Raw genomic sequence first — 23,584 nt, forward strand, 5'->3', positions numbered from 1 at the left:
ATAGAAATGCCCTTAGTAAATGAGGTGCTCTCTATGGTAGGTTATAAACCTTTTTCCTGGGAGAAAAGGGACTTCCTACAGCTAACAATTGATAGGCACAGGAGTTCAAAAGACTAAGTAGCAGAGATACAACTCACGCTCCTGAACTCCCTATGGTATCAGACTGAGACCTGATTCCAGCTAAGACCATGTCTTTGCTTATTTCCACAATCCCACCCCTCATTCTAATCCTTTTTTTCCTGAGAACTCTTCTACAATCACCTACTCCTGAATCTATTCCCTCAGGCTCAGAGTTCCAGGGAATTCTGACCAACATAAAACACAAAGACTGACAAAACATTTATTGCTAATTTGTCTCCTCAACAGAGAATAGCAAAATATCAGCCTGGTACGGTACCATCAGATTTTGCAAAATTAGATCAGGGTACAATGATATAGAAATGGCCCTTCATGATTTGTATATTAACACTCCAGCTCAGAATTCAATTTGTAGTTCTCTTTAGAGGCAATGGTATACGATCCTAGAAATATGCACATTTCCACACTGGAGATGAGATGTTATTAACTTTAATTCAAATGATAAACATTGCCAGTCACCACAGGCTTTTGAGGGACTTCCTGTAAATGATGACAGGAAGGTTGTTTTCTGCTGGTTTGTGCTAGGCAGATGGATTTCCCTGCTAGAACAAAGCCTAGGACTGTTAATTTCTTATCTCTAGAAAATGCTTGACCTACAGATCATCTGGATTCTTATTTATTCAGTGGATGAGAACAAAGAAACAAATGCTTACGCAAGTCCACGGAAAGTTTTTCGAGTTGTAAAGAATAATGTAGATCATTTTCAGAAATGTATCACTACTCTGTCACCAGGATATATGTTCATTCTCAAACTAAAAACGTATGTGGACAGCCATATATGAAAAACAAATGTTCATTGATTTGCTCTTTTATCCATTTCAGGTAGCTACCCCAGTCCTCACAACACTATCCCCTTTAACTACCCAACTTACCATTGGCTTGTTTATTGTTTGCCCTCTCTCCATATCCTCCTCCATCCCATAAGATTACAAACACCATAATTTCAGGACTATTGTCTATTTTGTTCACCCTTCTGTGCCCAGCAACTAACTGATCCCTGGCATATTATAGATGCTTAATAAATATTTGCCAAGTGAATATTCACAGGATAATTGCAACTTTAGATGAATGAATTGCAAATGGGAAAAGTGTGGAGTACAAAAATACTAATAAATAAAAAAAGGATCTTGACAAGCAGTTCCAATATTTAAGAAATAACTTATGGCATTTTCTAATTGTTTAGGTGATGCTTTCCATCTGCCAGATCTTCAAGGAACTCCAGGGAAGGGTTATTTTAGTACAGAAAACACACAGGTTTTTTTCTTTAGATGTTCACTCTTGTAACCAAACTAAGCAGATCATATAAAGTACATATCATGCAGTTCAGCACAGAGGGTAGGAAGAAAATAGAAAATGTCTGATACTTAGTAAATATTTCATTGTTAACTGCTGCAGTTGTTCTTGTTACTGTTTTTGACCTCCAAGAGTATAATATTTTCTAGGGGAGATAAGTCAAGCATGGGAAATGCACAAATGATGGTGAAATCCAGTAGAGTATAATATCTCTAAATCAGTAGGGCTGATGAATATAATAGGTGCAAGTAGGGACCTTGGAGTTGTGGGGGGATTTTAGCTATGCACTGTGAAGTTAGTGAGGTATAAAAGAAAGAGAAATTAGGTGCCCTAAAATTTCTTCCAAAGTACTTTTTTACAAAAACCTTTTTATGCTTGTAACTTAGTTTGCTGAGAACAATTCACTAACATGTTGCCATTGGTAGGAGTCATATTTTCATTTCAAAGCAGCTAGCAACCACTTTGTAGAAATTCACCCAAATGGAGAATTTCTTTATGGAAAGTAGTCATTGGAATAATTCTATAATTAAGAACCATAATGAACAGCTGTGAGATACCCTTACTCTTACAGATGATCTATCTAAAGCTAGACTGGGGTTACTCATGTGGTCCACGGAGCAGCAGAATCAGTAATACCAGATAGGCTGTTAGAAGTGCAGATTCTCAGGCTCCACCCCAGAATTGCTGAGTCAGATTTTGCATTTTATCAGGATCCCTTGGTGATTTGTATGCTCTAGTAATTTGAGAATTACTATTGTACAACATACTCCTGCTCTCATGAAGTTTATATTTGGAGAGAAATAAAGCATAAACCCATTAAAATAGCAAAACAATGAAGACACACATTTCAAGTGATTCCAGAATAACAAAGATTTTTACATCAAACCTATCCAGACATTAAAACTGTGCCAACTCTGAGAGAATTTCATGAAGACAGCCATTGTTTGTTTGCCTAATATCCCCAAATTTTGTAAGAGGTTCACCATCTCCTTCTGGCAACTTCTGGCACTTATTCCATCCACATTGTTCTCATGTTGTAATCAAAGAAAATCTTTTTGTCTTATATAAGTCAGCCCCTAGCCCTGTTCATTACATTCTGGGAGAAGCAGGTCTTTTGGAAAACAATCATTGATTATCAACAGAAGTACCAGGTTCCTGTTGGTGGCTCCTGCTTCTTTTATTAGCATTGTCCTCAATCAGAATTACCACACCCTGTCCTTGCCCCAGAATTTGAGAAAAAGTGTTGAGTTATCAAAGGAGACTCACAGTCATAGATCTTACCCAATAGCCAAGCTTACTAAGTCAAAGGAAGCAGGAAGTCACCAGTCACTGGTGAAACATTCATTTCTTGGAGGAATCTGAATCACTGAGATGCAGATCCCCAAAAGATCACTTTTGTCTCTCATTTCACTGAATTTTGGTTTCATATTTAATTGAGAAGACTCTTCTGAGCAATGTATATGGAGATACTGAGCAATATATATGGAGATACTACTCACACAAAGAGACTCAGTTCCATCTTCAAAAAGCCCATTTTAGTTCAGTAGTTTTGCCAGTTTTGTGAACAAGAGAGACCACGTATATCTCATGGGAAAAAAATCATAGGTAAGGGCTTCCTGGTACTGTTCCACCAATCAACAACATTAGTATCTTTACGGGGAGGTCTTGTCTTCGAGTTCTTACCATGTTTTTTTTTTTTGTTTTTTTTATTTATTTGTGATAGTCACAGAGAGAGAGAGAGAATGAGGCAGAGACACAGGCAGAGGGAGAAGCAGGCTCCATGCACCGGGAGCCCGATGTGGGATTCGATCCCGGGTCTCCAGGATCGCGCCCTGGGCCAAAGGCAGGCGCCAAACCGCTGCGCCACCCAGGGATCCCGAGTTCTTACCATGTTTAATGGAGATTTGACTGAATTCATTATTTCTGGATATCTCTGCTAAGAAGGGAATCGGTTACTGGCCTGCTGTTCTTTCCTGTCCATTAACAAAGCTGCTTGAACTCCTGTATATTCCATTTATCATAGCCAGATTTGTCAGTAATCTAAGCTAGAAATCAGCAAGCTATCCTCAGCTCTATCTCCTCCTTCATCCACATCCAACAAATAACTATGACCTATATCCGGTATCACTCTTGAATCCATTTCTTTTTTTTCACTGTCACTGTAGTTTAAACCCTGATGATTTTTTTGGCTAATTATTGTGATTTCTTGGCTTGTCTATCTATGTCTAGTCTCTTCCTCTTCAAATTTACTGTCAAAATGGTTTTCCAAGTGATCCTTCTAAAATATACATCTGGTAAACTATTCAACAGCTTCAATTCAACAGCTGACCACAATAATTTGTTTTTATGTATCATGAGGTCAACAATAAGCTGATCTCAGCTGGGCTTTCTCACATATTTGTGTGTCAGTCGAAGGTGCTTCTCTAGGCTTGCTTGACTAGGCTTCTCTAGGCTAGCTGAGTCCCCAGACTCTAGTATGGGCCTGGGCTTTTAAGTTGCTTAACAAATCTTCGTTGAGTTGAATTCAGTAGAAGTGAAAGCACATCACCTAGAGTCTGAACACAGTTCATCTTTTACACAATATTTCTAGTAGTTCTGAAAAATTCAGCCAGGTGCCTGAGTTCCTGATAAGATTCCTGAGGAGCAAACCCCAGACTCTGGGAGGTTGACTTATAAGAGGAAGGCAGATTCTCAGAGAAACGTGAAAATCAGACAGTTTGCAATAATAAGGAACAACATGAGATTCAATAGTAGGCAACTGGGATGGAAATTGGAAATCTAGCCTCAAGAAAATGTTGCAGAGGCCCAGCATCATTCAGAGTTAGAGCAGGAAGGATTTGATTCTAAGTGCCAGAGAGTTGTGAACACTTTAAATATTTCTTTCTGAGGTCAAAATTGGTTCTAAAGGACTGACAGTGGGTCAAATGACCCTATTTCTGAGAAGAAAAAGCAAGTGGGGAAGACAAACTGATCATTTTCTGGCAATTCTTAGAGCCGTGATATTTATTAACCTTGTCATCCACAATAACATATGGTCTAGTGCCAGGAAATAAAATCAGAATCACAAAGTAATAAAGATGTTTGACTGGATGCTGAATGAATGTCTTGTTGGCCTAGGGGTGAAATATGATCTACATGACATAGTGTGCCAATTAGGTGATATAGAAAAGGAAAAATAGAACTTACAATAAAAGAGTTTTTCTGCACACACATACCACCCCCCAAATACTCCTCAAAAGAATTTTGATAAGATAGCATATGGTAATATGACCAGTTAGGCCTAAATAGTATGTGCAAAAGCAGAAAAGAAATAAAAGGGCTTATCAAACATCATTTAAAGAGTCCAACTTAATCAGTATCTTAAAATTATAAAAATGGAGGAGAATAAGCCTCAATATAAGCAAACTGCCAATGTTGGTCATTTCTCATAATTAACAAGACAAACATTACAGTCTTATTTATAAAATATATCTGTTACAATATTTAACCAGTTCTGTCCTATTTTTTAATGTTCTTCTAGTGGCATTCTTACTTCTTTAGGCATAATAAGGGATCGGAAGCTAGCTGCTTTCTTAGAATAAATTAATGTATTTAGATTATTAGAAGATTATTATATCTTCCTTGTGAGAAAGTAGTTTTTATAAGGGAAAAGAGAAGTAATTCACATGTATTTTATGACCACAGTGTTGTAAACATTGGTCTACATGCTTCACTAATTTTGTTTCCTTGTAAGCTGCCTTATTTTTTTTTTTAAGATTTTACTTATTTATTTATTTGAGAGAGAGATAGAGACAGAGACAGAGATAGCGAGAGAGAGCAGGAGCAGGGTGGAGAGAGAGAAGCAAACTCCCCACTGAACAGGGATCATGACCTGAGTTGAAGGCAGACACTTAACCAATTGAGCCACCCAGGCGCCTCTTAAATAACATTATTTTATTGAGAAAATCTGAAGTGCTTTTTTAAATTCACTTTTACAAATAAAATAATTACCTGTTTCAAAATGTGTAGCTCCCCAGAAAAGGTGGCTCTGTTGTTTATTCTATATACCAAAAAAAAAAAAAAAAAAAACCCAAAAAACAAACAAAACCTGTAAAATGTCCTATACAAAATTAGATCCTTCTTTGCCCTTATGGTCTAACATCAACTATAATGTGGATATAGGAATTAACACAATCTATAGGGAAAGTAACATGTGATACAGATTAAGATCTATGCAATTTCAGAAAAACAAAATATTTCTAGCATTTGTCTAAAGGTTGATTTCATGGGCTGAAGGAAAATTACATTGAGACTTAAAGAATGGGTTAGATATGGACATGAAGCAAACACTTCATTCAAAGCTGAGGGAATATATATGTAGATATGTCCACTGAAAGGAGCTAAAAGCAATGACAACCAAGTAGCAATGAGCACACCCAGTGCCCATATATTGGTTTCTAAATACCGTTCTTCAATAAAAGGAACCAGGGATCCTTATAAAAGTGGTTGATTCCAGGGCCGAAGCAGGGAAAATATAAGATTCCTGGGCTGCAAGCCCAAGTCCTCAGAATATCTTATAGTGTATAAAAGTAAGAAAGTGCTTGAAAAAAGATGAGTCATCTTAAAAGGGTACAGAAGCCACCTGGATGAGAAACTAATGGCCAAAGCATAAACTGATATGGTAATATTTCATGATAACTCATAAAATAAATACCCATGAGTCCATGCTAAATATATAACTAAATGGGGGAACACAGATAGCTTTTCCTTATAATATAATTATAATTAATACTATGATATTATTAAAATATTAATATATTATAAATCAGTATTATTTAATATATATGAAAGATAAGATATATTAACATAACTTAATATTATAATTAATACATGTAAAAGGAATGAGGGAAATACAAACTTATCATTAGGCAAAACCATAGTAATAATTGCTGGAGGCATAACCCACCAATGGATGCTAACATTAATGGGTGAATTTTTGAGGAGAAACAGGATTTTTACATAGTCTCAAAATATCTCCTGCAAGACAGTCATTAAAGAGGAGAAAATAGGAACTGCATGTAGAGAACAATTTGAATAGACACATCTTATACACAAAGATTTACAGAAACATTGTTTAGTAATACAAAAACGTGGGGCGGGGGGGAATACTCTGAATGCCCAAAGAGAAAGAAGGCATAAATTGAGATAAATCAATCCCCCAAAATATTATGCAACAATCCCATGGATGAATCTTAGGGACCTACTAATGAGTGAAAAAAGTAAGTCTCTGAAGACCATATAGAACACAATAATCTTCTGTAAAAGTCTAAGAACAATTAAACTAATCAATATGTTGCTTAAACATATACATTTTTTATAAATCCATATAAATGTTTAAAATTTATGTAAGTTATCAATGCAGAATTTAGAATTGGGGTTCCTTTTGGGGAGGAGGAGGATAGGAGAGGGAAGAAGCACATGCGTAGATGCAAATGTTTGTTAATTTCTAGTTATTGAATTGAGTGAAGGAGCCAAGATTGTTCATTATGTCAATCTGAAAGTAAGTGAATAATAGATAGATGATAAGTAAATAAAAGAGGACTGTGTATGGATTGGTGATAGCATATCAAGAATTATGATTGGGGCGGCTACACGGTGCAGGTGGTTGGATGTCTGACTCTTGATTTCGGCCTGGGTTGTGATCTCAGGGTCGTGAGATCAAGCTCCCTTTTGCACTCCCCACTTAGCAGAGAATCTGCCTGAAACTTTCTTTCCCTCTCTCTCTGCCTCACCCCCATGTACTCATATGCTCTCTCTCTCTAAAATAATTAAATCCTTTTAAAAAAAGAATTGTGATTATGCTAAATCCCATACTGAGTACCTGAGGTCAAATTAAAAAGCTAATGAGTGGAAAATAGCTAATGAGTGGGAAAATATTCTCATGTTTATCATTAGTAACACCCACTACATACATGTACTGGAAGTCATCAGCCAATACCTCTTTCTTCAGTCTTTATTTAAAGATATAATAAAGATCTTTATTCCTGACAGACTAGCCCTAAGCACTGAATAAGGTAATAGAGTGATTCTGAAACTTAGTATATTTGGGTTTTTAATTTTTTTTAGCTTATAGATGATATTATCATGGCCTTCTAAATTACTACTGCTGATAGATAGATTTTATTCTGCTTGGCTTGAAAGGCTTTTTTCCCCTTTATTCTAACAATTACATTTATCTTCCACTCTTCTTTAGGAATGTCTCAAAGAAAAAAAAAAGGAATGTCTCAATGACATTGAGATCCTTTCATTACTGCATGCCCTCTGTTATGTTTGAGCCCCATTTGATTTTGCAATGTAGTTTCTCAACTCTCATCACCATCCTGTATGCACTTAACTCAGCTTCTCCCCTCTGGCTTCTTCCTTTTCAGTCAAAACCAATTTTATGGCCCTAATTCCTGTGCTTCCTGAAACCCAGAGTAAAGTAAAAAGACGAAAGAGGGAGGAGAAGGGAGGAAGGGTAAGGAAGGAAGAGGGAAGAAAGAATTAATCTCTCTGGCAAAAATGTGGCCCTTGGAGACACTAGACTAGAGGCAGGAAGATTGGTTTGGTAGATACAGTTTTAATCCATGCAAGAAGAGATTCCAGCTTGGCCCTCATCAGTAGTATAGATGGGAACTATAGAACTTAATACCTCATCGCTGGAGGGGATGAGGGAATGCAGATACCTAGGCCCTGATACTCAAACTGTGGCCCCTGGATCAGCACTCAAATCTCACCTTGTAGCTTGGTAGAGCTATAGACTCTTGGGCCCAGCCCAGACCTCCTGAATCAGAAGCTGCATTTTGATAATTTTAAGGTTAGAGAAGCACAGTACTTGGATGACTCTCAGGGCTATGGTTTGGGTGACTTGATGGGTGGTGGTGTCATTTGCAAGATAGGGCAGGGCTGAGATAGGATGAGTCGGAGGAACACTTCATGGCCAGCACTGAAATGAGAGTATGACATGGCAGGAAAGGCTTTCATCTGAGCCGAGAACAATAGGAATGTGAAGCTTGGTGGAATTACCAGTCTACATTTTCACCTGGAATGCTGAGATAACATGTGCATCTGTCTTCACATTCATAGCAATCACATGGTGAATGGTATGGATGCTCCCATCCTTCACCAGCAGCCTTTGTTAAGAATTTCAAGAATAGCACTGGAAATTGTTTTCTATCTCAGCCACAGCTGCCTCTGATGGAGAGTGGCCTGGGTATTGTCTAAATGAGGCCCAAGTGTGAATGGTAAAGCCCATGATTACGAAAGTCTTCAGGCTTTTGCAGAGCTCGGCCAAAGTGAATGTCACAGGTGAGTTCTCAGGTTAGTAACTTAGAGCCCTGACCATACTTGAGAATCAAGGTTATTGTTTTGTTTTGCTTTTCTGAATATCTGAATATCATCCATACAAGTGAATGATTTTCTGAATATCATCCATACAAGTATATTAATTTGAAATGTGTTTTTTCCAAAAACCAAGTAAAATAGGTGTGGGTGATTCAGTTAAGTTTCTAACTTTTGATTTCAGCTTAGGTCATGATCTCAGGGTAGCAAGATAGAGCCCTGTGTTGGGCTGTATGCTGGGGGTGGAGCCTGCTTAAGATTCTATCCTTTTCCCTCTGCCCCTCCCCCTCTATAAAAAATCCAAACAAACAAAAAACCCCAAGTAAAACAACTTAGCATTAGCTAATTTTCCTATATTTCTATTTTTATTTTTATTTTTGGTTACCTTTCTGAAAGATTTTCTAACCTTCCAGTATGTTTTTATATTTTGGCATTCATAGTTTTTTAAAAATCACAAAATCTCCTTTTTTGCCCTTCTTTTTTCTTTTTCATAGTATTTCTTTCCTTTACTACAAGTGTACATTTTCTTCTTCATCTGAGGGATGATAGCTTTCATTTTAAGGATTTTTTGTTTGCTTTGCTTTTTTCTCTTTCCCTCACTGTTTTTCTCTACTCCTTGGCTCCTTTTTTCTATATATCTGTTCAACTCTTCCTCCTGCCTTTTCCCTTTCATCTAAAAGTGTTTCTTCAAATATCCTTTATTTTTTATTTAAGAGAGGCATTAAGAAGGAATGTGGGGGTGGGGATTTTGCACCATATACAGGTCTTGAAATATGGCCCTCTGTTTCTCAACCCCAGCCTTTCACCTCTTTCTTATTTATTTATTTATTTATTTGTTTGTTTGTTTGTTTATTTATTTATTTTTAATTGGTCACCATTCCTTCTGATATACTGTACTGGTGCCTCCAAACCCGGAATCTTCAGTGTTCCACAGAGTGGATCAGCTTTCTTGTTGCTGCTCTGCTTTCCTCCCCAGCTGAGTCAGCTGTCCTTCACGGACCTTCCCTTCACTAAATAGCAGGGGACATTACTCACCTGGGAATATCTCTTCTCCTGGTCTCTCTTCTTATGGGTTTTGGTTTAAAAAAATATACCTGTATTTTATCTTATGAAGTTTCAGGAAGTAGAGGAAAGAAATGCATATGGTCATGTTGAAATCAAAAGTTCTGGACTTTAACATTTAAAGAAGCAAATGTAGAGAAGACATCAAAACAAATGAGCCTCATTGTCCCAAGGAGGGACAAGAAGAGGGTGACTGCTCTCAGCCTTGGGCTAATAAAATCCCACTTAAGATGTAATTGTCTACCTCTGTATATTACAAGTCAGACTTATATTTTAAATCTGTTTGTATGTATTTATATAATTTTTATTATGAAATTAAAAGCCATAGTTTTGACAGATATAAAGGAATCCTAGCATTTTGGCAACATAGCTGCAAAAGAGAGATAGGAGAAGAGGGATTCCAAATTTCAGGCATCATGAAGTTCAAGGGTGTTTTGAGCTACCATTTCCATCCAGAGGACTTCATGCAGACAGGTGGGACATTGCATTGTGAGATATTCAGCAAAGAGGCATTATCCATAGTCCATAGGCTAGCAAGGAAAATCCCTTTGGTTCTAGGGATCGGGCTCCTCATCACCAGATCCCGATCCAAGAGCAGGTCACTGCCAAGCCCTTCAGTTGGGGACCAAAAGAGGGAGGTGCAAGGCATAAATAGCAGACTAAGGTTTGGGGAAAGTGGCTAGAAGAACCTAGTGCTGTGGGCTGGGCCACCATAGAATGAGTGCTGGCCGAATTGGAGTGGGGGCATTGGAGTGGTTCTCTTCCTCCAGTATACTTCCTCAATTCCAACCTCTCCCCAGAGTTCTCTTACCAGATATATCAGTTTTCTCACTTCCACCAAGAGGAGAAGTATGGCATACTTTAAGTTTCCTTTCTGAATCTTTCTTTCAGGTACAAGACATCAATGATTCCAGTTCTGAGGGTCCAAAGATAAGAGTTTTTTAATTGAGTAGATGGGGTGCTAGAAACTAGTTCTCAAAATATGAGGACCTTTGAAACATGCAGAGAGATCAGCCCTGCTTGATGTTAAGGAAAATACAACTCTAACCACATGGCTAAAGCTGTAGCTTATTCCTATCATTGTATTGCCAGCCAATCTAAATCATCTGACACTTTCAAATGATTGTTGGGCTTGAGTCAGAGACTAATTACCTTGTGATGTAAAATCAGAAATGAGTTTCTAGAAACTCAAACTTCTAGCTTCCAAAAAGCTAACGTTTAGTCCCTCCAAAACATCATAATATTTTCCATAGCTTTCTAGCTGACACCTCTGCCATGTCTGACATTTTAACTACTCACATTCCACACTTGATAGTTTAAATTGGCTACTTGTCCAAGTTGTCCCCAGATAAAATTTCACTGAGGAAATTTTATTTCAGTAAATTAGTGGACTTTTAAATATTTATATTGTTTTCATGTTATGAAAATGAGTCAGGAGTGAACCTAATGTAAAGCATGTGGCATGATGGACATTTTCTTCTCTTTTTTTCTTTCTTTTTTTTTTTTTTTTTTTTTTTGAGAGAGAGAGCCTGAATGGTAGTAGAAGAGGGGCAGAGGGAGAGGTGGAGAGAGAATCTTAAGCAGGCTCCATGCTCAGTGTGGATGCAGGGGCTTGATCTCACAACACTGAGATCATGACTTGATCAAGAGTTGGACACTTAACTGACTGAGCCACCCAGGTGCCTCAGCATGATGGCCATTTAGACATCATACACTGTAGAAAGGGTGAGGCATAAGCACAGAGCCCACCACAGGCTCAATCAAGAGTATCATATACTATACCAAAAGGAGACTTTGGGCCCTGGGGATGGAGGGAAGTGGGGGGAGGGGGCAGGGCACAATTAAGTTCCTCTCTCCATTACATCACAGTTACTCCAGAGCAGCAAGGCTGGCTTGTGAATTTATATTACAGAGGTGAAAAAAATCAATATAATCAAGGAAAGTGATAACATATTATGCCTCTGGTAAAAAGCCAATTGCTTTAAATATGTTCTCCACGAAAAGTACATCCTGTGAATCATGATTATTACCATGTATTGGTTGTGTGCTGAGCTCTTTGTATTTGCCATTTATAATCCTCAAATCATACCAAAGCATATGGACTATATTATTTCTTTTATATAAATAAAAATAAAAATTTATTAAAAGCTAAGAAAACTTCCCAAGGGCATCCATGCAGTAAGTAGTAGAGTTAAATTTGACTTCAAATTTAACTCCAACTCCAAAGTTTACTTTCTAGCCATGGGCCACATTGCCTCTTTGAAGGATAGCATGATGACAACTAATTGTATGAGCAATAGTCCACCATCAACTCTTCTCTCAAAGATGCCTAAAATTTGCTTCCCTTTGAACTTGTTACTGCTTAATTTATATCAATATCAAACCCTGCCCTGTTCAAATTGGGACAACCACGAGCACCACCCAAAAGTATTAGGATTTTGCCAAGGCTTGCCCTAATGTAAAAAAAGGAAGAAGAAGAAAGAAAAAAATCCCATCTAAGTCAGTATTAAATTTGTTATCTTTCAATTAAATTGAGTTTGAGTTTTCCCCCTACTAACATGCTGGGAGGAAGTGTGGTATGTAAGATAGAACTGGATAGTTCTGGCACCTAATCCTAACTCAGTCAATTACTAGTTATGCTTGCCTTAGGCAAATCACTTAACTCTGGGTTTTTATTTTCTCATCTGTAAAAATATTATAATAATACCTTCAATCTTGTAGTGATGATGTCATGAGAATCAATGAGCTTACACAGATAAAGGACTTAGAAGAGGAAATGGTACATATTATATGCATAATAGATTGCTATTATTGGCCATTATTACTTTTTAGTAAACTTAATTTTTTAATTCTGTTTTTTTTTTTTTTTTTAACCAGGCAAAGGAAAAGTGATCTTTTACCAGAGTGGGCCTCAGTCTATGTATGTTGACATTTCCATTGAATTTTTAAAGGTCTTGTAAAGTACCCTATATTTAAGCAAAGCTAAAGCAAGTTTTAGCAAAGTGTGGCTTTCCACAATTTATGACACCCTGCAGTAACCCTGTAACATAGGCCAAAATAATAACATATTGTCAATATGACATATTCTCAAGTACTAGTAACTGTATTGTGCTAAAACATTTCAATTCTCTGTCTTCTATGTAAAACCAATGGCTTTCAATCACACAGGCATCTGTTGACTACTTACCATATGAAAAGTCTCAGACTACATATTTTGACGAACACAATCATGAACAAAATGGGGGTTAGGGGGTGTCCCTATTCTCAAGAATTTAAAATCTAGTGAGAGAAAAGGGCTAGGCTTGTATGATAAAGTACAGACATGATATGCTATGTAGTAGAGCTGTGTGTTGACAGAAGCTCTAGGAGCACAGAATGGATGTAGACTTATTCCAAAAGAAGATGATCATAAATTCTTTTATAGATCGCATTGTGTTGGGTTTGGGCCTTGAAAAATTGATGGAGATTGCCCAGGCCAGGTATTTAAGAAACAATTAGAATAAGGCTGATATTTGGTACAAACTGGTAAGCTTGTTTGCAACAAATTCAGATTTAATTCCTTGGCTGTTATATTTAGTTGATGTCCACTTCAGGTTTAAATAGCTCAAGTAGTATCCCTGAAAATCAGTCTTTATTCATGGCTACCTTTCTAGTACCTAGACACACAGTAAATGTTTAGAAGGAATGCCTGTAGCTAAGAGTGTGCTTCAGTAATCTTGAGTGTCCTTTATAACCAGCATCTGAGGTATCTATGTGAACTAGAGACTATTGAAACACTGGCAAGATTCATTGGCATCAGGAAAGAGATATTCCAATTCCACCCTGAAAAGCTTTTACTTTATTCCATAGCATAGGGTAATGTTGAAGTGGTTTTTGGAGGAAGAAATTACATCGTTATTGCTTACATTTCAAGAAGTTTACTCTGGAAGTTATAAGAGTATAAATCGGAGGCACAGCATCATGATTTGGGGGAGCAGAGGGCAGGTAAACAATAGTAGATCATTCTCACTTCCTAAAAGAGAAATAATGAAGGGACAAATAACACCATGGGAATAGAAAGAAGGTTTAACACACAGTACAGAAATATTCTCTCCAGAATTCAGTATCAGAATTAAGGGCCTGAAGCCATCCATGCCATCAATTTACCATTATGACTATTACTTTTTGTGTTTATTAGCAACCAAATATCCTTCCAACTTAGTGAATATCTCCAAATAAGTGTAATATAGATCTTAATTCCCACCATGGAAGATAAAGAGGTAAGCATTCTCCTTCTTCACTCTCTGGCACTAGGACAGGATCATGCTACCTGATTTGGGCCAATGGAATGTTTCCATCCAGGATTTTGAAAAAATCCAGACCATTTGCCATGGCAGCTGTGGGACTGAGAGCTGGAAGTTCAATGAGAGGTATCTGGTGCTCAACAATGGTGCCTGAAAAAGAGCCACATGATGCAGCCTTAGTTGCATCCCCAACCACCTAGCTCCCTTTGATTACTGTTCATTTTCCAAAATTGGCTCTCCAGAACTTTTGTTGATTACAAAAGCTAACAAATATATTTCCAAACATTTCTTTATTAAACTTAAGGTAGTCAAAGTTGTTGTTGGTTTCCACCACGATCTGTGGCCGGCCATACTAATAAGGCAGCCCACACTATCCTGCCCTCTGTCAAACTGTCAGTATTGCAAATGCAAGCTCTTGGGTAAAACAGCTATTTCTCCAGAGCAGCTGATGTCCACTAGGCAAGAAGCATCATCATGATATAATTAATGAAATGTCCATTTACATATTTACCTTAGTCAATTTTCATTTTCAAATCAGAGCTTACTAATTGTGAAAATGAAGGGAAACCTCATGGTGTCTGGAGGCCAGAAGGGGGAGCTCTCATGCCGTACCATTTGAGATCAATCACAGGAAAAATTGTTAATTACAGACCCCAAACAGAAGAATCCTCAACAGGAAAGAATCACCCATGACAGGCCCCAATAGGGCAAAATGTACATTGCATCTCCTACAAGAAACCAACTACTTCAGCAACTTAGCCATTAAGAAACCATCATTACCCTGAACTCTTCCTTTTTTCCGATGGACTTTGTTCAAAATAACCCTTCTCAATTTCCTTCTTCTCCATAAAATAACATTTCTCTCCTTTGCTTTTTGGACTTGCCTGAGGTTTTGCCATCGGTTGTATGTCCTGAATTGCAATTCTCTACTATTCCAAGTAAACCCATTTTGGGCTGGTAAAAATAAATTTTATTTTTAAGCTTTACATAACTCAAAGGAATTGTTCATTCAACAAACATTTATTGAATTCTTACTATGGATTAAGTTGCTTAGGTCCCATGAATAAAAAAAGACAAATAAGATATCATCCCTTCTTTTCAGGAGCTCAGAACATCCACTAGAAGCTTAGATACAACCAGGTAATGGTAAGACCTTCTCCAGATGCCAAGATGGTGCTACCCTCAGAGAATTCAGAATGTACCAGGAAAGCTAACCTTTCCATAGGGTCTAGAAGGAGGAGTGTAGCTAATCATTTACTAATGTAAGTAATGTAGCTAATCATCACTTATCATGTTGAGCACTGAGTAATGTATAGATTTACTGAATCACTATATTGTGCATCTGAAAGTAATATAACTGGAATTAAATTTTTTCCAGATATATAAGAAGCAATGTAAATATTCATGAGTTTAAGGACATACTTTAGAAGAAATAAACTTTTGAGTCATATACGTGTGACCATTCACTCACTACTTGCTCATTGATTTTAAATTTCAGTTTCCTGACGTCTAAGTTGGTGATTTCTGGAGGGATTCTTTATTCAATGAGAATTAAATGAGAAAGCACAGAGGAAGTACCTGAGATGATGGAGATATTCACCAAATATTAGTTCTTTTCCTTTGTTATTGTTATGTTTATTTTAAGAACATTTTTCACCAGCGTTGTTCTAATAGATTCATGAAGCCCACTGCTATTAAAGAAAATGTTTTTTTTCCCTGTTAAATCAATATAATACACTACCTTAAATTTTAAAAAATGATTGTTTATATAGGAGAACACATAGTAGAACTAGTAACTAAAAAATTATTGAAGCAGCTTGTTTAAGAGGAGGACAGGGAAATGCTGGAAAGGTCCTTCTTACAATTACCAAAGACAGGAATGACACATCATCTACTCCCCGAATTTCTAGTTATTGTACCTTTCAACCAGAATTTCCATTAGGTTCTTTTTTTTATAATTTCTGTCTCTTAATTGATATTTTCTATTTGAGGCAGCATTGTCATTATACCTTTTTTCCTGCTTAATCATGATTTCCATCCGTTCTTTGAACATCTTTATAATGGCTATTTTGAAGTTTTTGTTAAATTCAATATCTGGTTGCTCCCTAAAGTATTTTCAGTTGCTTGTTCTTTTTCCAGGGCATGGGTCATACACTCCTGTTTCTTTGCATGTCTTGTGACATTTTGCTGGAAAATGGATGCTTTCGACAGTATATTGTAGTCACTCTGGGTACTTCTCCCCACCTCTACCCCCACTCCCACATATTCCAGGGCTTGTTATTATTATTTGCTTGTTTATTTGTTTAGTAACTGGATGGGGTATTTTCGTGGAGTGTATTTCTCCCACACAGTGTGAAGCCTCTGATGATGCTCCTGTTGGTGGGGCAGGGGGTGCTTAGTTAAGCCAGTAGTCACCAGAGTCACCCTAAGAACAGAGATATTCTCTTTGGCTGTGTATTTCCCTGACAACACCCAGCAGTTAAGAGCCACTGATTTGGAGGCCAATTGCTCCATTGTTTACAACATGTCCTAAACTCTACAAATAAATACCATCAAATTTAGGCTCCTTTGAAAAGACAGTTTCTAAAGTCAGTGTTTTAGATTTGTTCTAACCCCAGGAGGGATTCTAGTTCTCTCTGGCAAACTACTTCAATACAGTTGAATCTGTATTTCCAATTAATCTACCATCTCCTTCTGATTACCTTTCAGCACAACTTCTGTTTTTGAGAGCACCCTAAGGTTTGAACTGTCTCTGCACTCTACTGCAAATGAAGTCTGTTCTTTTGTGAAGAGACAAGGAGCTATCTATTTTAAGGCCTGTTTTGTTCCCCAAGCAACAACTGGGACTATGGAACTGGGGGTGGGGACTCATACCTCTGCTTTAGGAACCGAACCCTAGGTAAGAGGAAGTGGCAGATGTTTCAGGTCATCTCAGCTTGACTCTCCTGGCATGGAACCATGGCCCTGCAAGCTGAGGCAGGGGACCTCAGCATTCTCAGAGGTGCTGTGCCCAGTAGAGCCTGGGACCTCCCTCCCATCACTGGGGGCTGGTGGATGAGGGACCCCCACCTCTTGGGTAAACTCTCCTAGAATTTAGTCTTAGCAACAAGTAGCTGGGGGAAGGGTGAGGAACACCAAAGTCCTTCCCTCCTAGTAAGATAGGCCTGGCGTAGGAACAAGGGGACCCTGTGTTTTGGCTGCACTAGTCTGGAGTGAAGCTTTGTCCCACTGAACTGGAAGACAAAGAGGGAAAAGTCTTGGTCCAAATACCACAGACTCTCACTGTTCTTAATTAAACTTGGTAGATATTTTTAAACAGTTATTTCTTCATTTGTTATATGACCTTATCATTTCTAGAGACTTTAAATGTCCATCTATTTTTTTAAATTAAAAATATTTATTTATATATATTTTTAATAAAGATTTGTATTTATTTATTCATGAGAGACAGAGAGAGAGAGAGAGAGGCAGACTCCATGCAGGGAGCCTGACATGGGACTCGATCCCAGGTCTCCAGGATCACGCCCTGGGCTGAAGGCGGCACTAAACCGCTGAGCCACCTGGGCTGCCCAAAATATTTATTCATTTATTATTATTCCACCCCTCCACCCCACTGCTCAGAGCAGATCCACTGAGATTCTCAACTCTCAGCTGTCATGATGAAAAATTAATGCCTTTTAATCTAATACTTTCTAAATTCAACTTTGTCTGATATCAAGACTGTGATTTGTTTCCCAACTTCATTTCATATTAACTTTCTCCCTCTTTTGCCCAATTTCTTTGTTATTCTGTTTTAGATCTGTCTTGTATATTATGCAGATTGTTGAATTTTGTTTCTTGATCCTAATATATGATCTTTTATTTTTAAAATTTCTTTTTTATTTTCTAAGCCTAGCACCATACCTAGTGCTCATTACATATCTGTGGAAGGAAGATTGTTTTTCTCCTGAGGCATACATGGTGAGAGTCCTCCCAGGACTCCTGGGAAAAGCTCCAGGATTTGCCAGAATCCTGTATCATTCCTGCCAGAAGCTGCTTAGAAATCATCAATTTCATTAAAAAATACCATCTTTATTGATGGTATAAATGACATACCACAAATGGCCCATATCTAAAGGGCATAACATGAAAGTATCCTGGTATGTAGATACCAGGAAACAGTCTCTATAGTCAAAGTGTAACCAGGGCACAAAGCCCAATTTCACAGGGGCTGCGGGGGTTCCACACAGACCAGGTTCATCCATTTGCCACTGACAAAATCTAAAGACAGAGAGATGAATGGAGGTGAAACGAGAAATATCTATTTTGATGAGACCAACACCAGGAAGACAGTAGACCAATGTCTCAAAGACTGTCTCCAAAGTGCTGAAAATATTTCTAAGTTCATATGAGGAAAATGTAGAATAAATGTTGGTGGGCCCATGCAGGTGGGCAGAAAGATTAGGTTGATCATTGTCTTGGGGTCAATCTTGCTAACATCAGGACAATTCTTACTGCTTCAGGGGGTTGCCATTATGTGATTCTTTGCCTACTGTCTTTTTTTTTTTTTTTTTTTTTTTTGCCTGAGTTAAGAGATAAGCTGGAAAAAAGAACTTAATCAGTTAGAAAGTACAGCCCAAGGTCAAAATGGAAGTGGTTGAAGTCCTCCTTCAAAGATATCCTCTCCATCATCCCCGAAGATTTCCGGGTGCCCCTTATGATTCCTTGTGTTCCTTCCCCAAACAAAGCATACCCTCTGTCTTCATGCAGCTTGGTGTCTAGTGCTTTTTGACCACGATACTGCATATATCGAATCCAATTGAAGGAAAACTTCATCAGAGACAGAGACAGGCTCCTTCAGTGTCTCATGCTATAACTGCTTTATCCTCTTAGTCCAATGACTTTTGTAAAGGATATGGGATGTATCTTCCAATGACCTTGTGTAGTGCTGGTTAAAACAAATAATGGAATTGTTCAAATTAATCCTAGGAAAACCAAATCTCATGCATGTGATCTTACTACTTGTTGAGCTGCAACTCTTCGTCTCTTTTGACTTTTCCATATTTCAACATTTCTTTTCATATTCATCTGCATGATTCTTTGAAAGAGAATTTTTTGATGGGAATGAAAAGGGGAAAAGAGGAACCTTGCTAGGTACTGTCAGTTGCTCACTCTACTTCTCTGAAGACTCCAAAATTAATATATTTTTAAAAATCTTCCAGAACGTATTTCCCAGAAGCATTGTGCCTGGCTAAACTTGCCTAGTTGGGATAACAGATGTTAATTTGTTTATCAAGACTAATGTAGAAATCTAAGTATATTTTTCATAGAATAGCCCATTCAGACGACACATTTAATTAGTCCAAATAGAGTCCATGTTTTATTTTTATCTGACTATTTTACCTAATACATTTTAGATATGCTCAAATATTATGTCATAGGATATATTTTTTTAAGATTTTATTTATTCATTCATGAGAGACACAGAGAGAGAGAGGCAGAGACGCAGGCAGAAGGAGAAACAGGCTCCACACACGGAGCCCAAAGTGGGACTTGATCCCAGGTCCCCAGGATCACACCCTGGGCAGAAGGCGGTGCTAAACGCTGAGCCACCCGGGGTTCCCAGATATTTTTTTTTAATTTTTATTTATTTATGATAGTCACACAGAGAGAGAGAGAGAGAGAGAGAGAGAGAGGCAGAGACATAGGCAGAGGGAGAAGCAGGCTCCATGCACCGGGAGCCCGACGTGCGATTCGATCCCGGGTCTCCAGGATCCCGCCCTGGGCCAAAGGCAGGCGCCAAACCGCTGCGCCACCCAGGGATTCCCCCCCCCCCCAGATATTTTTTAAATGCAAAGGGAAATGTATACAATATCTCCATTGAATCAAAACTTCTCTATTGTGTTTAGCTAATTTCAAATCTTGGTGGAAGTGGAGGAGGAAATTAACATTTGAATTTATTAAGAGCACAGATTTGGAATGACACTGTAGGGGATTGAGTGACTACTGTGCTTATTAGCTGTGTGATTTTGGGCACTTGGGTACTTAACATCTCTTAGGGATGACTTCATATTTTATTTTATTTTATTTTATTTTATTTTATTTTATTTTATTTTATTTTATTTTATTTTATTTTATTTTTAAAATTTATTTATTTTGAGAGAGAGACAGAGAGAGGAAGGGCAGAGGGAGAGAATCTCAAGCAGACTCACTGCTCAGCATGGAGCCCCACACAGAGCTCAGTACCATGACCCTGAGATCATGACCTGAGCTGAAACCAAGAATCACAAGGTTAACTGACTGAGCCACTCAATACCCCAGAATGATTTCATCTTTGAAATGGATATAATAATATCTACACACAGGGTAATAGTGAAAATTAAGTGAGGCAATTTATCTATAATGCTTATAACAGTATTTGGACAATAGTAAGTGCTGTTTATGAATACTCTAATGAAAATACTACTTGAAATGAATGTTTCCTTGATATCATGATTCATAAAGCAAGCCATGGTCATATATTTGAATTTGAAATTTGGCCTTGAAAATATGAACATTCAGGGATCCCTGGGTAGCTCAGTGGTTTAGTGCCTGCCTTTGACCTAGGGCGTGATCCTGGAATCCTGGGATCGAGTCCCACATCGGGCTCCCGGCATGGAACCTGCTTCTCCCTCTGCCTGTGTCTCTGCCTCTCTCTCTCTCTCTCTCTCATGAATGAATAAATAAAATATAAAAAAAAAGAAAATATGAACATTCAAATATGATTTTATATTTTACACTATCCTTGAATATTTTTTTATCATTTAATTTTTAAGATTTATTTATTTGAGAGAGAGAGAGAGAGAGCAGGGGAGGATGCAGAGGGAGAAGGAGAGAATTTCAAGCAGACTCTCCACTGAGCACAGAGCCCTAAGCAGGGTTCAGTCCCACAAACCTGAGATCATGACCTGAGCAGAAATCCAGAGTCAGATGCTTAACCAGCTGAGCTACCTAGGCACACACCCTCCCTTTTTTAAAGCACTTTAGCCAAAATAATAGCTCTAAAACCAGGCAGCAAAGGTTGAAAATAGCTCAAGACTATTTAAGGGAAGCTCTGTCCAAGACTTTTGAGTGAGAAAAACATAAATTCATTGTTTCACCTCATTCTTCAGAACACTTGTTACTCAAGTAAACTCAGCTTTGTGTCAGAAGCTTTTGTTTCAGGTGGTTCTATTTTTCCTTTGTATTTCTTATCCCAGTGCATACACGTAAAGGGCATTCTGTAATCATCTGTTAACTGAAGTAGAAAAATACTTCCCCTACCATGCTTCTATGCTCCTTGATTCCCAGTATCCTTGAGCCCAATGTGGCTGTGAGGGAGCAGGTGGGAGAGGAGGGGCCATGACGGAGGAAGTGGGGACAGTCCTGAGCATGAACTTGAGCTTTTTACTTCCTGTGATTTTGATGCTCTGGAAATGGTACCTAGTTCCTGAGGACTGTGCCTATAAAATGTTGTGATAGCCAAAATCACAAGTGCTCACCAAAGTTACTGTTCTTTCCTTTGGTGTTAGAGGTGTTACATCTCCCTGTCTCTCTTTGGACTAGCAGCAGTCATGTGATGAGTTCTGACCAATGGCATGTGAGTAGAGGGCAGGAGTGCCATATCTAGTTCTCATCCATAAGGTAACTGGGACTCCTAATACTCATCTTATTTTTCCCATCTACTGACTGAACGAGAACTGACTTCCAGGACGCTGATGGAAGATACACATGGAAAGAGCTTAGATCCCTTCAGTGACTAATTAGATGTCTAATCTATTTTAAATAATGCCATGGCCATATTGTGGCTATAAAGGAGATCCTACACAAGTCCACTGCTAGATAAAATTATGAAGGCAATTTTTTCCTCTGATTCTCTATTCCTCTTTCAATACCCTCCTCCCTTTGATGATAATAATTAATATTGATTGAGTGTTCAACATATATCAGACATTATACTAATTTCCATACTAATTATAGGTACTGTCTCATTTAATCTCCCTATCAACCCTATGCAGTATAATCTATTATTAATCTCACTTCACAGTTGAGGAAATGAAGCACAGAGAGGTGAAGCTACAGCTCCCTAGGAGACAATGGAATCAAGATTTAACTCACACCTAATCGCTAAACTGAACAACTTCCAAATACATTCTAGCTGTCCTGTTTCCTCAGTTGCACATAACCCTCTACAAAAATTTTCCCAGATGACTCATCAAATGCATTTTCTCCTTTTTTATGCCCTTCAAAGCACCTTATTCTAAATTCTGTCTCTTTGGACATCTAATATGTCAGGAAAGTAATATATTGATTAAAATTTTATTATTAAGGACTCTCTATGTTGAAGGATCAGTATTAACTGTAATGGGCACAAGAAAATGTACAAGACTTGGCACTTGATGTCCAAAGGATTTCAGTTTCTTCATCAGCGGGCCACCCTACCCTGAACTGGAATCCAGAATGTTAGAAAGTCCCAGGGTAAGGTTTGGAGTATCTTTGACCCATTACACTGAAATGTAGTATAAATCATATCCAAAAATAGTAGAGACATGTGTCTGCAGGACTGCAGAGGTGGAGGGTCAGTGGTGAACAGAGTGTCAGGAGCATATATGATGAAGTATATGAGAATTAGAAAGCAGGAGGTGGGAGAACAGGAATATGGGAGCAGAAATAGGTGGGTCTGGCACAATTGCAGAAATGAATCCCTAAACATACTGTGCATTTTTACCATCTCCTATCTGATGGATCTGGGATCACTTCCAGGAGATAGAACAGGCTGAAGTATGAAAAGATGTCACATAATTATCATACTTATGCATAGGAAAAGTAATAAAAAATGTAGGAGTTCAGATAATGTAGTCTGAGGGATAAATGTCTCTGCCTGAAGGACACCTGGAAAGATTGTGTGAAGGAGGTCATTATGATGTTAGTTAGGCTTTCCTGAATGTATAGGATTGGGAATGTGGATAGTGGAGAAAGGGCAAAGGAAGCACCATATAGGCAGTGGAACCTGCATAAGCAAGTGCATGGAGGTAACAAAGCTCAAGATGTGCTGGAGAAACAGCAAGCTGTTAAATTTTCAAGACAGCGTAAGTTGCACAGGGGTAGGTAGCACCGAGAGACAAAGGTGAGAGATAAGCCACACGGAGGAAGAGTTCACAGGTGCCCACAATCATAGACCTAGGAGATCTGGAGTGATAGTGGAACCTATTCAAGCAGAATTCCCACCTGAGAGGATTTAGAGAAAGTAGGAAAAAGACCACGGACAGAAGAAAGCTTTGGAAGAAGTGTATCAGAAAAAGGACCTAGAGATGAAAGGCTCTGAAGCAGCAGAACGAAAACAGCAAAGGAGATTTTCAACAAGCGGTGGGGTGGGAAGAAGAGGAATTGCCAAGTGCTAACTGGCACTCCCTCACAAAGCCATCAGTCACCACCTATCAGGGCACTGGAGC

The 23,584-nt window shown here is 38.2% G+C and overlaps 1 long non-coding RNA gene across 3 annotated transcripts in view; it reads left to right on the plus strand.

Annotated features, from left to right (window-relative positions):
- The window catches only part of LOC144297949 (uncharacterized), a 114,220-nt gene that overhangs the window by 84,636 nt on the left and 6,000 nt on the right, over positions 1-23,584 (plus strand). For 2 of the 3 annotated variants that reach the window (XR_013364896.1, XR_013364898.1), the window contains 4 exons: positions 8,632-8,757; positions 12,730-12,772; positions 14,146-14,261; positions 15,238-15,397. This is a non-coding gene — a long non-coding RNA (uncharacterized LOC144297949). Of the gene's footprint in view, positions 1-8,631; positions 8,758-12,729; positions 12,773-14,145; positions 14,262-15,237; positions 15,398-15,633; positions 15,731-23,584 lie in introns of those variants that run through there. The other variant, XR_013364899.1, reaches the window with a different exon arrangement.

This window comes from Canis aureus, chromosome 26, assembly GCF_053574225.1.
Source record: "Canis aureus isolate CA01 chromosome 26, VMU_Caureus_v.1.0, whole genome shotgun sequence".
Lineage (NCBI taxonomy): Eukaryota > Metazoa > Chordata > Mammalia > Carnivora > Canidae > Canis > Canis aureus.